The sequence below is a fragment of the Ambystoma mexicanum genome, chromosome 1p, assembly GCF_040938575.1.
Source record: "Ambystoma mexicanum isolate Mex_15411 chromosome 1p, UKY_AmexF1_1, whole genome shotgun sequence".
NCBI classification, from domain to species: domain Eukaryota; kingdom Metazoa; phylum Chordata; class Amphibia; order Caudata; family Ambystomatidae; genus Ambystoma; species Ambystoma mexicanum.
Window position 1 is genome coordinate 1,011,453,903 of NC_090921.1, and position 15,424 is coordinate 1,011,469,326.

Below are 15,424 nucleotides of genomic sequence, written 5' to 3' on the forward strand. Positions count from 1 at the left end.
TGCTTTTCTACCGCAGGCTGAACCCTCAACTGCATTACAGCACCAATGGTGACCATTTTATCAAAATGGCCCTGGATTTCTTTTTTTTAACCATTGCCCGTTTATGAGGATGAGGTCTTTCTTGGGTTTTACTGTGTGCGTTGAAGCAGAGTTGCACCCTTTGTACGTTTTGCCTTTGGCTGGCTCAGTCCCGACACCCGCCTCTGGCTCCAACGTGTCTGGAAGGACAGGAAGCAAGGGAGGTTTCCTGAAACGCCCAAGTCCTTTGTCTCTAGGAATGCCTGAATGCAACCAGTCCCGATTGGCTGACTGTCCTTTCAGGACAGCCACTCTGCTGTGCGATTGACACCCTAGGCTGTGCATGAATGGGAGAAACCTATTTATAAGGCTAGGGTTTTGTGACTAAAGACAAAGTCGACCACTGGGAGAACTACCCAATTAAGAAACCGTGACCAAAGCTTGCTGCATCATCCTGGACCTTTGAATTGCCTGGTGAAGCCATACTACTTTGCTGAAACTCCTTTTTCAATTCGACAGAGAAGCTCCGGAAGGGACGACTTCTTCCCTTGGGTTAGTGGGACCAACTAACCCAGAGACAAACTCCACTGGACCATACTGTACTTCTTCACTACTGCAAGAACCGAGTACCAGGGGTCGATTAATCCGTAGTCAAGTGCAACGGCTGTAATCCAGTTAGAAGCTATTAGGGAGAATTCTCATAAATGTGCTAATTACCTTCACTTTAGAGACCCCCAGCAACTTTGCTGGATTTTGAGGACTTGTTTTTTTTCCGTGGAGAGAGAATGAGCCTTTTGTTCCCGCTCATGTATTTTGATGTGTGTTACTCTTGTGTTCTTTGGTTATGGAGTTTTGGACAACTCCATAGGCATCATCTTTTCTTGTGTGTTACACAGCACCCTCAGTGAAGTGGTACAGAGGCCTTTTAGGCTGTCCCAAGGTTTAGATACATTCTTTGGGTCATTCTGATATTCAATAAGGGGACAGAAGTGAATCCAAATTACCAACTGATATTGACCTTTAGGATCTGCTATAACGGCATGTGTTACACTGGGAACAGCTAGTTTTTATTTAAGTGACTAGTTTACCTTTTCTACTGCTGCATGAGACTTTTGCTCCACTCCTACACTGACTTTGATGAACTCTTGTATAGTTAGGTATTGGACTGCCAAAGCATTGGAAGCCTTGTAAAGTGTTGCTAAGAAGTATATTACTGCTAGTGTTGAATAACCCTCCTTTATTTTCCTACAGACTTTGTCTGATGTGACTTTACTAAATGAACCTACCATTTCGATGTAACAAATGCGAGTGGCAGCACTAGTAATGCCGTAGACCTGTCATTTTCTATAACAATTGCAAGCGCAAGGAACTACTATTGAAGTAGTCACCTATGAAAAGTATTGTTAATTCCTGTGTGCGATGGTTAGTCTAAATTAGTATTTACCTACCTTGCCTTTTGTATATAAGAATACATGTATATTTTAATATACATTTTAGTGTGCAAGAGTTTCTTTGGACTATTGTATTGAGTGGGTTCAGTGTACTTAACTACAGCTCACATCATCATTAGATAAGCCTGGCTGCTCTGCTATTCTACCAAATCCTTTGGGTAGTACAGACTTGTACTAAGTTGTTGGGGACCTGCATACCAAGGGATAGTTTTCTAGCATCTTATCTTCAAGCGGACTTTATGGAGAAAATAAACGCACACCGCAGCATGTCTTCCGGAATCGGTTGGGGACACAATCCTCTGATTTGGTTCGGGAGAGGAAGGCCCAGGGGTCGTGGGTGCAGAGGTCTGTGTCAGGAGATTGGTGCGTTGCTCAGATATGGTTTGTCAGCTTCCAGAGACACCAAATGAAGAAAGACTTATGCAGTGCAGGCTCCCTCAGGGCACCTCATGGGATTGAAAGATTGTCCAACAAAGGTGACTGTGGTCAGATGGCGACAAGAGATTATACAGTGGCAAACACAAAAGCAGCCCCAGCACAGCTTTCCTTGGAGTGAGTGAAATTGTGAGGACAGACATTGCATAAACTGAAGATCTGCACATTTCGCAAGGCACACATCCTCGAGCAGAGGCAGAGACTGGTTGGTCCCACCGATCTTCAGGCTCTAAGCACCAACAAGGGTCTTGTGAGACCAGGTAGAGAAGCAGAGTTTCAATAGGCCAATCACTGGAGTCGATGCTGGTCAGCTGCAGTGGTCACCCGTGGGTCGTCAGCAGGCTGCTCTTCGTGGAAGTCTTGTTTACACTGATAAGTTGCAGGAGACCACCCTTCTTTTTAGCCATCAGTCAGGCTGGGATCAAGCCCACCAATGCCAAGGATCAGCACAATTCATAGGGGTTGTCCAATCCTGGAGAACCACTGGTCATCACATTCACCCAGCAACAGAGTTTTGGGTGCCAGAGGATGTGGACTAGGACCAGACCGTTCCATCCCCCCTCTGGCTTACATACACAGCTCCCCTGCCCACGAAAGCCACAACCTTCGCCGGGCAGGCGATTTCCAAACAAGCCATTGCCTGACCTAAAAAGGCAGGAAGGCGGCCAAAGAAGAAAAATTAAAATCTCATGACCCAGCCATCTTAGGGTGCTAGCCACCTCTAGTAGCCATTTGCGGTAAATGCAAAAGTGCATGAAAGAAATATCACAACAGTAAAACTCACAGCTGCCACCATCTTGTCCTAGGCACATTTTCAAAGACAACAAATAGCCACTTTATAAAGAGTTAAGGATAAAAACTATAACTGCACTACATTAAGGCGATGTGTGCAATTGTAAAAATACATGAAATCGAAAAGTGTCTCAGTACTGACAGTCTTGGGGAATAGTAAGTTTCTCCAAAAGATTGAGCAAAACAGGCAAGAGAGGTAAAACAGAAGGCTTTACCGACCTCCAAAAAGTGAGGACATGGTTCACAACAAACAAAAAGAATGGGGTTCCTTAGGAAGCTTTGGAGGGAAAGGAGCAGAAAGAAAATCTTTCCTAACATGCACAAACATGGATCCTAATACGAATTTAGCCCTTTCGAAACAAATTAAAGAATAACACTGTAAAATACACAAAAACAAGCACTAGATGAAGGCCTGCACAAAGAATGTAAATCCGTTTTAGATTAACAATTTGCAACAATAACTGGCGGTATTGTCAGAAGCCTGCTTGAGCATTCAATGTAGACAGGAAGGCCTACAGGGCAAAATGGATTGCTCGTCATACAAACACATTGATGCATAGGCATTTGACCAAGGTTATTTTATAGACTGGTCTCCTAGATTAGCTACCCAGCTTGCCAATGGAGCTAAGGTTCTAAGGTCCAACTGGGGTTAGACTTTATAAGACATCTCTTGGATTTAGGGCCACAACTTCTGATATAGGCCTGTACTACACAAGTCTATAGAGTGGCAGAGCAGTCAGGCTCATCGTAGGGTGTAATGTGAGCTGCAGAGCAGTATAAAGAATTCAGTACATACACAGTCCTAAGGAAACTCAGTTATTGAGAGAATGGCTGGGGGTCGTTGCTGTTAGCACTTGTCTGAACATGTACCTGAGAAGTTCAAGCTCACCCAACATGCCATGTTTCTGTACACTCAACTCCTACAATTTGGCGACCAGCCTTGAGGGAAGACAGAGCGACGACCCCTGGCAGAGGGGTTTGGCTGCGGTGGTCACTGGAGCTTATGTGAGAGGAGTGGCCTGACGCCTGCCTAGAGGCACCAAGAGAGTAAACAGTGGAAGGCGCAGGGAAAATGCGGTCGCCTCCTGTGAAGTATACGGCAAACAAGGGACAAGGAAGGAGGAGAGGAACATTGGAAGGGACTCACTGCAGGTGCACTTCTAGAGGCTCTTTGTCGAGTGACTCTCCTGAGGTGTGGTGGGGAAGGTCCTGGTCAAATTATGGGGTCCTCGCGCACATGTTGAAAGTGAGGATCTGCGTGTGTGCCAAGCTATTGTCAAGGTGATACGGCTGCGAGAGGAAAAGAAAGTGTCAAGGTACGCATTATCACATCCTTGGGATAGCTGAGTTGGCACAGTCTCTGCCTGGCGTTCAGAGGAAAGGCCCCATCAGCGTCACGGTGCATAACGGCCATCTTGAATTCAGTGTCAGTCTGTGTGACCACGGTAACCTAGCACGGAGCTCTGCAGCCGTGTTACACGGAGCTGCTCAACTGAAAACTAGGAACATTGGGTGTAGAGAGGTGACATGCTCTGGTGGCTCAGTGGGAGAAGAGGGAGCAAACTGAACTAGTGAGTGACAAATCCAAATATTGGTCAGGCGAAGTGAGTTTTGAAATGTGAGAAATGGTAAGCACCAGCATCTTCAAAAAAATAAAGTGGGAGTAGAGCAGTGAAGACACCACAAGGATACTCACTGTCCGGCAGTGTGAAAGGGGTTGATGCAATGAGGACTCCATCGAAGTTACGTGGTTTGTGCAGGAGTAAATACTAGCGCAGGGCAAGTAAGGTGGCACGGTACGCCTCTTCATCCCTGGGCAACTGATCAATATGGCTAATGTCCCAGCTCCAGTGTTTTTCCTAGCCACACCAGGTGAACCCAGGGTATGGTGGTCAGACTGGTGAGAAGGGTTTATGAAATATTCCCTGGCAGTGTTTGGGTCAAACTATTCCAATGACAGGAAAGAGGCTCTGTTCCATCATTGCATGGGTCCAGCGGGCCAAGATAGCTTACGGAAACTACCTGTGCAAAAGGGACTTGGCGATTCAGGTCCATACAAAAATACTTTGGCTAAACTTGATGAACATTTTGAAGTTGATGAGAATATTAGATTATAGAGATATCGTTTTGCCACCAGGGAACAGAAGGTGGGTGGGAGTTTTGAAGAATTCATAACGTCATTGAGGGGGGGGGGGGGTTAGCAGCCAAGTGTCAATTAACCCAGTGTCACGTGATCAACTGATGAAAAGTAACAATGAGAGAGTTAGGAAAGATGTGGAGGGAACGGAATCCTACTCTGACGAGAGCCAACGAAATTGCGAAAAGTGTTGAATACACTGAGAAATTTATCAAAGCTCTCCAGTTAGATAGAGGCACGGATGGTAGCACCACGAAATCAGTTGTGGAGGAAGGTGCCATTCACAAAGTTTCGAAACTGGTTCAGAAACAATCGTCTGGAGTGGCAGTGAGGAGAGGCAAGAGGTTTGAGAAAAGGAGAGATGTCCAGTGATGGTGGCCCCAACAGGAGCAGGAATGTGAGACGACCCTGCGCCCCCCCCCAAAGAATTGGTACCGAAGAAATGTTATAGATGTGGAAGTGGTATGCATTTAGCTTATGACAAGGAATGCACAGCAATACACATTTGTCGAGAGTGTTGGAGGAAGGGCCATATTACCCAGTGGGTCGTCAAGTGCAAGAAGTCAGTTCAAGCAATGAAGATTATATAAATGTGGGCAACGTGGTAGTCCTTTCGGTACATGCAGTGTCAGGAAGTGTGAGGAAAAGTAAACCATATGCAACCATAATAGTTGGCAGTGTGCCCGTATCCATGATTGATAGTGGAGCCGACTACTCTCATGGGGATGTAGATTTGGAACGACAATAGGAGCCCTAATTAACGCCAGATCGATCGTGGCCCACGCCACAGGAATAGCTGACATCCTAACTTGAACTAGCGATCACAGAAACCTGGTTACATGATGCAGCAGGCCCAACACTGTCACTGGCTATCCCAAATGAGTACCAACTCCTAAGAATGGACAGACCTAACGCCAGAGGAGGTGATTTAACCATCATTGCTAAATCCAATATGGAACTAAGACTCAACGTTACCACCACAAAAATCATGTGAGCTACTATCTGCTAAACTGTCCATATCCCAATGCCGCAGCCTGTCTATCTCATTTACAGGCCGCCAGGGCCCCAAGGCTCGTTTGAGGATGATATCTCCAGCCCATTAGCCAGCAATACTAAAGAATCTCAGATAATGATCCTTGGCGACCTCAATTTAGGACTCAACGACCCCGACGACAAACAAGCACAAGCTATAGCCACCATGATTAACTAACATGGGCTATACCAAAAAGTCCTTACCCCTAGCCACCTCAAATTGTCCGACCGAAATAACTAAAATTACCCCCAAACCTCGACTGACCACTTCTTGATTGAATTCAGCCTAACACTGAACAAAGTAGTAAACAAAGAAAAAAATAATGGCACCCCCTCTCCCTACCAGACCTAGAAAAAACATCACAACTAATGACATCCTACCACATCTCCTTCCAGTGATTAATGCCCTACCAAACAATTCTAGCCCAGACACGTTGGTTGACCATTATAAGGAAGCTATGACCAAAATCCTAGACACCATCGCTTCACTTAAGAACTGCAAGAGTAAACAACAAGCTTACCTGAACACTTGGTTCACCCATCTCCTAAAAGAACTCAGAATGGAAAAAAGGAAGTTAGAAGCTATATGGCATCACACCCCTATGGATGAAAACAAATTAAAACTCAAACTCCTTGCCACTAAATACAAAAAGGAAATCATCTGAACTAAAAAAAGAGGTCTATAACGAAAGGATCTCTAAAGCATCCTCCAACACTAAGGAACTATACACGATTCTACGCAAACTAGAATCCCCTATACCTCCTCCGGATAATCTACCTAAAGATAAACAATGGTGTACCAACATTCAAAATGCCTTAGCAAATAAAATAAAAAACTATGCAAACCAATCAAGGATGCAGCCAGAGACGTAGCACCCTTCATCACTAAACTCATTAACGCTTCCTTTAGGTCAAGCACAATCCCAAGCAGATTAAAAGAATCCTGGGTCCTACCCCTTCTTAAAAAACAATCCTTAGACCCATCCATCCCAACCAATTACAGGCCCATTACCTCTGTCCCCTTTCTCCTGAAGATAATTGACAGTGACATACCTACAAATTCAAAAATACATTGAAACAAACCATCTATTAGGCTCCCGCCAATCAGGGTTCAGACCCCAACATGGCACAGAGACAGCCCTAATAGATCTCAAAGCCCAAATTGATGAACTTAACGATAAAGGAAACAGCCATGCTACTACTCCTTGATCTGTCGGCGGCTTGACTTGGTGGGCCATGCAGTTTTATGCAAACACCTAGCATCGGCAGCCCACTTTTCAAGTGAAGCTATAGCTTGGGTCCAATCATTTCCTGATAACAGAAGCATGAGCGTCTTCTCCCCGGCAGCCTCTGCAGACCCAGTCATAACATGTGGCGTCCCCCAAGGCTCCTGTGTCTCGCCAACCAAGAATATCATCTTCACTAAGCCTCTATTTGATAAATTGGACAGGCTGGGTATCACCTACACAAACTATGCAGATGATACCCAGATCCGTATACCCCTTACGGGCAATTTCATGTCAGATACAGCCTTAGTAAACGAAATCTACATCCTCATTCAGGCATGGATGGCAACCCATTGCCTCTGCCTAAACTACTATAAAATGGCAATCCTGATCCTTGGCTCAGCCAACAACTTAAAAAAACGTAATGACAACTACAATGCCTTCAACATCCACGGCAACATAATCACAGTTGCCAAAGAAGTGAAGACTCTAGGTTATCTGGATTCCACACTCTCCCTAGGAAAATAAGTAAATTCCTTGGCCTCATCCACTGCCTACACCGGCAAACTCATTAAAGCATGTAGACCTTTCCTCTCACCAGCTAGCTGCATCATTGTAGCCAATGCCCTCATCCGCTCCAAATTGGATTACTGCAATGCACTCTATGCAGGAGCTAATAAATACATCACAAACTACCGACTCTGCAAAACAATGCGCTTAGAACTGCCCTGAACCTCCCCTCCAGAGAGCACATCTCCAACGCCAGAAGAAATCACAATTGGCTAAAAATCACTGATCGGATCCTCCTCAAAATGGTCACCTTAACCTTCAAATGCCTAAATAACGCAGCACCACCATACCTGAAGGAAAGAATAACCAGAAAACCCTCTACACGCCCAACCAGAACAGTCAATTCCTACTGTCTCCAAACTCCCGGATTCCGCCTACAAAAACAGGTGGAAATAGCTTCCCAGTAAAAGCAGCTCAGCAATGGAACGCTTTACCAGTCGAGTTAAGAGGAGACCAATCCTACAACAGCTTTGGGCCCAAAACCCGAGACTGGCTGCGGCACAATTAACAATAACCATAGCCACATATGTTCGCTCTCTTCCATTTCTGTCCCAGGCAGTTTTTCCCATGCATATTTACATACCTGTAACTACACAAATTGCAACTATTACTGTAACTACCTATGCGCATGTACATACCTGTAACTATGTAAATTGTAATCTTTTATGCACCTGTAAATACTTATCTATGTTAAAGTAACCAAGCCATAGGTAATCTTGCTGTGCTCCCAGTTACCTAAGGGTTTAAGGCGCCCTATAAATAATAAACAAACAAATGCTGCACCTTATGGGAGGCAGTGATTAGAACCAATGGATATGGCGAGGTCCCAATAGATTTGTGGGCAAATTTAAAGCCGAGTTGCAATTCAAGGCTCAAGGAATGATTTATGTGGCGAACAAAATAGCTGAACTATTGTCATGGAGCGATCAGGCTGATTTAGAAATAAAGTTGGATGCAAGCCATCCCGAACAAGTTTTGGTGGTGGAGGAGATCAAATTGGACAGTAACATAGAAAGACTGGAGTCTCTTAATAGCAATGTGGAGAAGTTTGAGAAATATTTTCAACGACTTCAGTGACAAGTTAGGATGCCTCAAAGGATTCATACACAAGATTCGGCTCAGAAGAGGTGCAGACCCCAAAGTTGCAAAATTACGCATGGCACCACTGGCCTTGCGAAAGAGTGTGGAGGATGAAATTATCAGTTGGACTTTAGAACCTTCGCTCCATTGGCAAGCTGGATAGCTAATCTAGGAGACCGGTGTTAGAGGTGCCTGTAATGGGTTACACCACAGAGTTTGTACATAGTTAACCATGCTGCAACTAAGGGCCTCTCACGTTGTTTATGGTTGCCAGGTTCCAAGTTCTGAGTGGGCGTGCTGGAGAGAACGTGGAACCTGGGAGTGAGATTCCAGGGAAAGGCAGTTACTGAGAGACCGGCTGGGGGTTGTAGCTGTTAGAGCTTGTCTGAACTTGTACCTGAGCATCCTGGATAAACACAAGTTTAAGCTGCCCCAACGCGTCATGTTTCTGTACACCCAACTCCTACAACTTGGCGACGAGGCTTGAGGGAAGACAGAGCGATGACCCCCGGCGGAGCGGTTTATCAAAACAATTATGCATTTATATATACACAAAGCACACAAGCAATTCTAAAATTCAGCACCTACTAATACCATTCAATTCAAAATGGAATACGTTTGGAAAAGGAACAATAATGCAGGCAAGTAACTTCATATGCAGCCGTAAAGTGTGCCTTAAGATCAGTAAAATCACTTGTATGTATCACCTTTGCAAAATTCAGCTATAAGGGGAAGTAAAGGTAAGACAGGAAACAGCTACCAACTGTTAACAATGCAACACTCTCCAAGAATGATCCATGCAGTCTGTTTCCCCAACTAGAAAAGTGTTCAAAGTCCAAGTTGTGGAGGAACAAGCATTGTCCAAGCAAATAGGATCAAGGTGGTGTACTTTTGGGAAACCAGCAAAGCCAGTCAAATGGGGAGCACCAGTTCTGATGACAATCTTCAGGTAAAAGTTAAGTAACCAATCAGTTGTCCATGTCGAAAGCACAGGAAATCAGGAGCCTTCCTGTAGGTATACAGGTTGCAAGACCTGTACAAGGATTGTGCGGTTAGTCAACAATACTTTGAGCTATTTGGTAAAACATGCCACCACTTCTTGCTGAAACTAGATATGCATGGCCCATTTTAGTCAATGTGTGCACAAGGGAGTTGAGGTGAACCCCCAAATGTGGAAAACAGCACTTGCAGAGCAAAGGAGCACCGAAAATGGCCTACGGTAAGTGTAACCCAACCCCACAGTACCTGAAGAGTGACGTTGAAAATGTATCTGGTCGCTTTCCGTGACGAAAGGGGGAACCTACCGTGGGCTTCTGCGGCAGCTCTCGAGAAAAGGGGTCAGCAGCAAAGGATTCAGCTCACTCCAGCGGCAGTTTGTAGTTTAAGTGCCTTTTTCTTAGCACCAAGAAGGAACAGATCTTGCCGTCAGATTCTCCTCAGTTTCTTCCTCCTAAATTGTGGCGAGGGAACCTTTGGATGTCCACACAGATGCCAGCGAAGTTTCAGCAGGATTCGTTGATTGCAAGACTATGCACCCGAAAAGGGTCCAGGTACCCCAAGTATTGGTGTTCTGCAGTCTGGGAAAGTCGCAGGATGTCGGTGGCCCAATTTGAAGGTCTTGAGGCCGATTGTTCCACCAGCCCAGTCGTCCTTGGCAGAGCTTCCCTGTCGAGTTGGAAACTGGGTCAGGACAGCAGCAGGGCTTCACTGGTACTTCTTTGGTTCTTGAAGGTGCTGCAGGAGTCTCTGCTTGTCTTCTACTTTGGATTACTAGTTCCAGTGGTTGACTCTGCCTGTGGTCCAAAAATTCTCACCTTACATGCTGGAACCCATTCTTTCACTCCTATGGCGCTGCAAATCACCTGGGGGTTGGCTGTCCTGCAGGACAGCCAGCCACCCAGTTTAAACTGGTTTCAGTCAGGCACATCAACAAAGTGTCATGACTCGCCATTTACGCTCCTTCTTGACTTCCTGGTCCATGGTGCACCGTACCGCTGGAGCCGTTCGCCTCTCAACATGGCTGGCGCATCAGCCACACTGCGGTCTAGCGTTTACACAGGAGCCCTGGCTTCCTAGAAAACGGGCACACCCCCGTGGCGATGAGTCTCAACGCTCCTTTTTGAGTTTGCAGCTAATGTGTTCATCATTTCCTTCCTTTTTCTCGTACCATTGTCCGATACCTTCCATATTCCTTTTTCATTCCTGGAGTATTAGAAGCGGCCTGTTGCCTTCTCCGAGGCCATCCGCTCATTCCTGCCTGGGCCCACTTCCATGCTTCCACACCCGCAACTTCATCCCAGTACTTTGCGAGCAGCGCTTCCCTTGCCTGGTTCCGTGCTTAATCCCAGACATTGACTGCTCTTACCTTCCTGGAATCCTGAACACATGTCTTCCTCCGAGTCTGCTTTCGTTCCACGCTGGATACGGAGGACCACCGGGCTTACCTGTACAAGTCCCAGACATCCCGGAAGACAGAGAAACCTTCAAAGAAGAAGACAAAGGACAAACAGGTAAGACCGGGGGTAGAGTGTGACACAAAGGACAGTGACGTTTCAGGAACCCTCCGTCGCTTCCTGCCTTTCCAGACACACTGGAGCCCGGGCAGGCTTCACACAAGGAGCCATCAAAGAAAACTCCCAATGGACCTACCTCCACCTGGAATGATAGGAGAGCCCAGCAGGAGCTTACAAACAAAAAAATGGCAAAAAAGACGACAGGCTCCCTTTTGAGAAAATGGTCACCCATGGGTGCTGTACTGCAGCAGAGAAATCAGCCTGCTATTAACCTGCACAATAAGGTAGAAAAAGTATCCATTGCAACCAGCCATTTAGGTTTGTTAGTTACTGCAGCAAAAAGTTACAGGAGATGTGGCAAAGGAGTTACAATGTAACCCTCCAGCACCCCACATAAGGTGGTGTGTGCTGGTCCCACAAAAGAAAAAGATAAGTTACATTACTACTCTTGGGAACATTGTATTTCACACAAGAGAATGAAATAAAAAGGGAAGTCCAAGGGACTCATAAGTGACACTGCACAGAGGGTGCAGTGCATCACAAAAGTCAATGACAGATGCCTGAAGGAAAGCATACTCCACAAAAGCAGTAAAATAAGATTCCCAGTCAGAGCAAAAAAGTGAGTGGCAAAGAGTTCCACTCACTTGCGAGAATAAATCAAAAAGTGCTGGGGATCTCATGTCACAAAGCTAGCTTTCATCCCCTGTAACTTACCTGCATTTACCTCATGCCCAATGTACCGATGGGGACCACTAGGGTAACAGGACACTACCACTATGAGGTCTTGTATTGTGAAAAACAAAGCCCACACTACGCTATACAGACTTTGGAAAGTGTTAATAGGGTTTAGTGCAAAGTATGTATACACTAAGCAATTGTAAGGGTATTGTACCGATATGGAATGGCATGCATCTGTAAAGCACAACGCATTGTGACGGACTGTTCGGTACGTTTGTCGACACCAATCGGTTTTCGACTCTGCAAGACTTGTGAGCGGTAAATCAGTACAAGGAAATCAGAACATACATAGAGCCAAAGAAACACACACTTGTAGTTTTATCAAAAATAGTGATTTATTTTATATATACACAAGGCAGTTATTAATTCAAAGAAATGTTATCAACTAGCAACATCAAACGTTAATTTGGAAAAGTAAGGAAATAAAGCAGGCGAGTAATTTGTTATATACTTTTCTTATCCATACACAAAGTGACTTCAGTTAAGGTCAGTAAAAGTACTTATTTTAAATTAACTGCATTATTTAATCTTTAGGCAAGTTCAAGAATGTAAAGAGCATCAATCACAGGTAAGCAATACTAGAAGCAAATCTTATAAGATTTAGACAGTATTTTCCCTAGCAAGGAAGGAGTTCTTCAGTTCAGGTTTTGGAGGGAAACAAGTATTCCCCAAGCCAAGAGGTTCAGAGGATTTGCGGTTGGGAAACCAGCAATGCCCACATCAATAGGAATGCAACATTAATGTAAATGTTCTTAGCACAAGTAACAAATTAGTTGGTCATGGAAAAAGGTCACAAGCTTAGGAGCAGCCTTCGTGGAGGAGCACAGGCTGTTAGGCCTCTGCAATTGGAAATGGGTGAACACCCAAACAGTAGGACCAGTGCTCCAAAAGCAAAGGAGCGACACAAAGGAAACTTATCCGAAGCAGTTTAAGCCCCACAGTAACTTGAGAGTGAAGAAGCTGATGCAGCTGGATGCCTTCTGGATGCATGGCTGCAAACCCGGTCTTCCAGTACTTGGTGGTCGTGGTGACAAAAGGGGGGACCCTGGATGGGCTCCTGCAGCAGTAGTCGAAAGATGGCATTGCCAGCACAAATCTTACTCTTGCGCCAGTTTGTGGTTTTGGCACCTTTTTCTCAGCACCAGTAGCTAAAGATCACTGCTGTTGGAATCTTTCACTTTGGTGAGGGGACACGGAGGAGAGCATTCGTGCTTCTGGAGGTCCACATGGATGCCACCGAAGTTCCAGTGAGATTTGGCAAGAGAAAGGCGAGGCAATGCACTTTAAGGTGATCAAGGTACCCCGGGAATTTGGATTCTGCAGCTCAGGAAGGTCGCAGGACGTCAGGGGACTGCTCAAATTGAAGTGTGTCTTGAGGCTATTTATGCCCACCAGCCCAGAGGAAGAAGTCTTCCTTGGGGGAGCTTCCCTGTCGATTCAGCAACAGGGTCAGGACAGCAGTGGTACTTGGAGGTGCTGCAGACATCTCTGGTTGTCTTCTTCGGAGTTTCAGTTCCAGTGGTCGACTTAGTCTTCTGTCCCAAAAGCCTCACCTTTTAGGCCAGAACTCATTCATTCAGTCCTATGGACCAGTCAATGACCTAGGGGTGGCTGTCCTTGCAGGACAGCCAGCCGCACAGTTCAAACTGGTTCCAGTCAGGCATACCCCAAGACAAAGGCCATGGAGGTTTCAGGCTGCTGCCTCAGCAGAGACACTAGAGCCTAGGCGGGCTTCACAAAGGGATCACACCAAAGGCAAAACTCAGAGGACTGAGCCCCACCTAGAATGGTAGAAGGGCCAAGAAAGAAAAAACAAATGAAAAATGGCGATAAGACTGGGGCCATTTAGGGGAACAAATGGTCCCCCATGGGTGCTGTACTGCAGCTGTGGTAACAGGCTGTGAGCAGAACACAAAAAAAGGTATTCAATGCTACCAGCCAGTTAGGTTTGCCGGTCACCAACTATAAAACACACAGAAGTATTGGGAAATGAGTGACAATATAGCCCCTCAGCACCCCACATAAAGGTGTTGTGTGCTGATCCCACAAAAAGAAAGGCAAGTAAGAATAACGTATCCTACTATCCTTGAGAACAGTAGTTTTAAGGAAAAAGTAACAAACAATAGGAAAGGGAAGCCCAAGCGACTCCCCAGCAACACTGCGCATAGGGTGCAGTGTGCTGCAACCATTTATTACAGATGCCAGCAGTGAAATATATGGGAGGAAGGCATAGCTCCATTAAAATTAAAACAAATGCAGGAGCTGAAAAATAGATTCTCATTTCAGAGCAAAAAGGAGGGGGTGGTAAAAAGTCCCACTCACCCAGGAAAGTAAGGCAAAAAATACCAGAATTCCAGCAAAGGTGCATGGGGTCTCCGTTAGGCAAGATTGTATGCAGTACCCTTTGGGTGAACTACAACCACCCTGACCTCCTGGCAACAGGAACACAATCTATGGTATAAGTCAATACTACACAGGTTGGTAGCGTGATGAGCAGCCAGGCTTATCTCAAGAGGGGTCAATGTGAGCAGTGGGGGAATTAAACAGAGACAAGTATTCAAATAAACTCTTACACACAAGGTTTCTTTATTAAACAATTATTAATTTGTCAGTTTGAGTAAGCCTTCTTCAGAAGGGGCATTGTAATAGTAACACAAATACACTCAAAAATACACACTTAGTTTCTCTAAATCAGCAAGTACCCATTTTCGGATGGCATACAGACACTTCCCTACACCTTCAGGTGACTTAAATAGCTAGGAGACTGGACATTAATATATCACTGTTGCATTTAGAGCAATACTCCGGAGTATGTCAACGAAAAAGGTTATTAGAACAAGAGATCCCACAAATATTCTGAAGCTGGACAGTACTTTTGGAAACCCCCCAATGCAAAGTAAGTTAACCTCTTCCTGGAGGGAAGACAAAACAAAAAGTCAGAGGGAAGAAAGTCATTCAGGGAGCCAGGCCAAAGTCAACTGGACAAAAGTCTAGGTGAGCTGAAGCCATTCTTGCAGGTTGGTAAAAGTCTTGCACACTGTTTTAGAAGTCTTTGTAGAAAAGAAGAAATCAAAGCAGGGCCACAAGCGAATTAGGCTTGTGAGGTAAAGAAGCTGTTAGCAACTCTAGAGAAGCAACCAAGACAAGTCTCCACTGAGAAAGAGGTAATTGCAGACAGTACAGTACCTCTGGTTAGAGGAAATGGTTCCAGCTGGCTTCTGTTCCTGTGCAGCTCTGCAGATTCTGGGCCTCAGTCGTGGGGACAAGAGGGAGGATGTCTGGAGGACTCCTGCACTGCAACTGGACGGTCAGCGACAGAAAAGGACCAACTTCTATTCAGTGGCACTTCATGGTTTCAGCAAATTGCACCACTGCAGACTCTTGGCTGTTGAGATGGGCTTTCCTTGCACCTTGGGTCCAGCACTCTGATGA

The 15,424-nt window shown here is 45.5% G+C and overlaps 1 protein-coding gene across 2 annotated transcripts in view; it reads right to left on the reverse strand.

Moving 5' to 3' along the window:
- GLG1 (golgi glycoprotein 1) overlaps positions 1–15,424 on the reverse strand; it is a 1,453,447-nt gene that overhangs the window by 226,133 nt on the left and 1,211,890 nt on the right. The gene's annotated exons all lie outside the window — the stretch shown is intronic.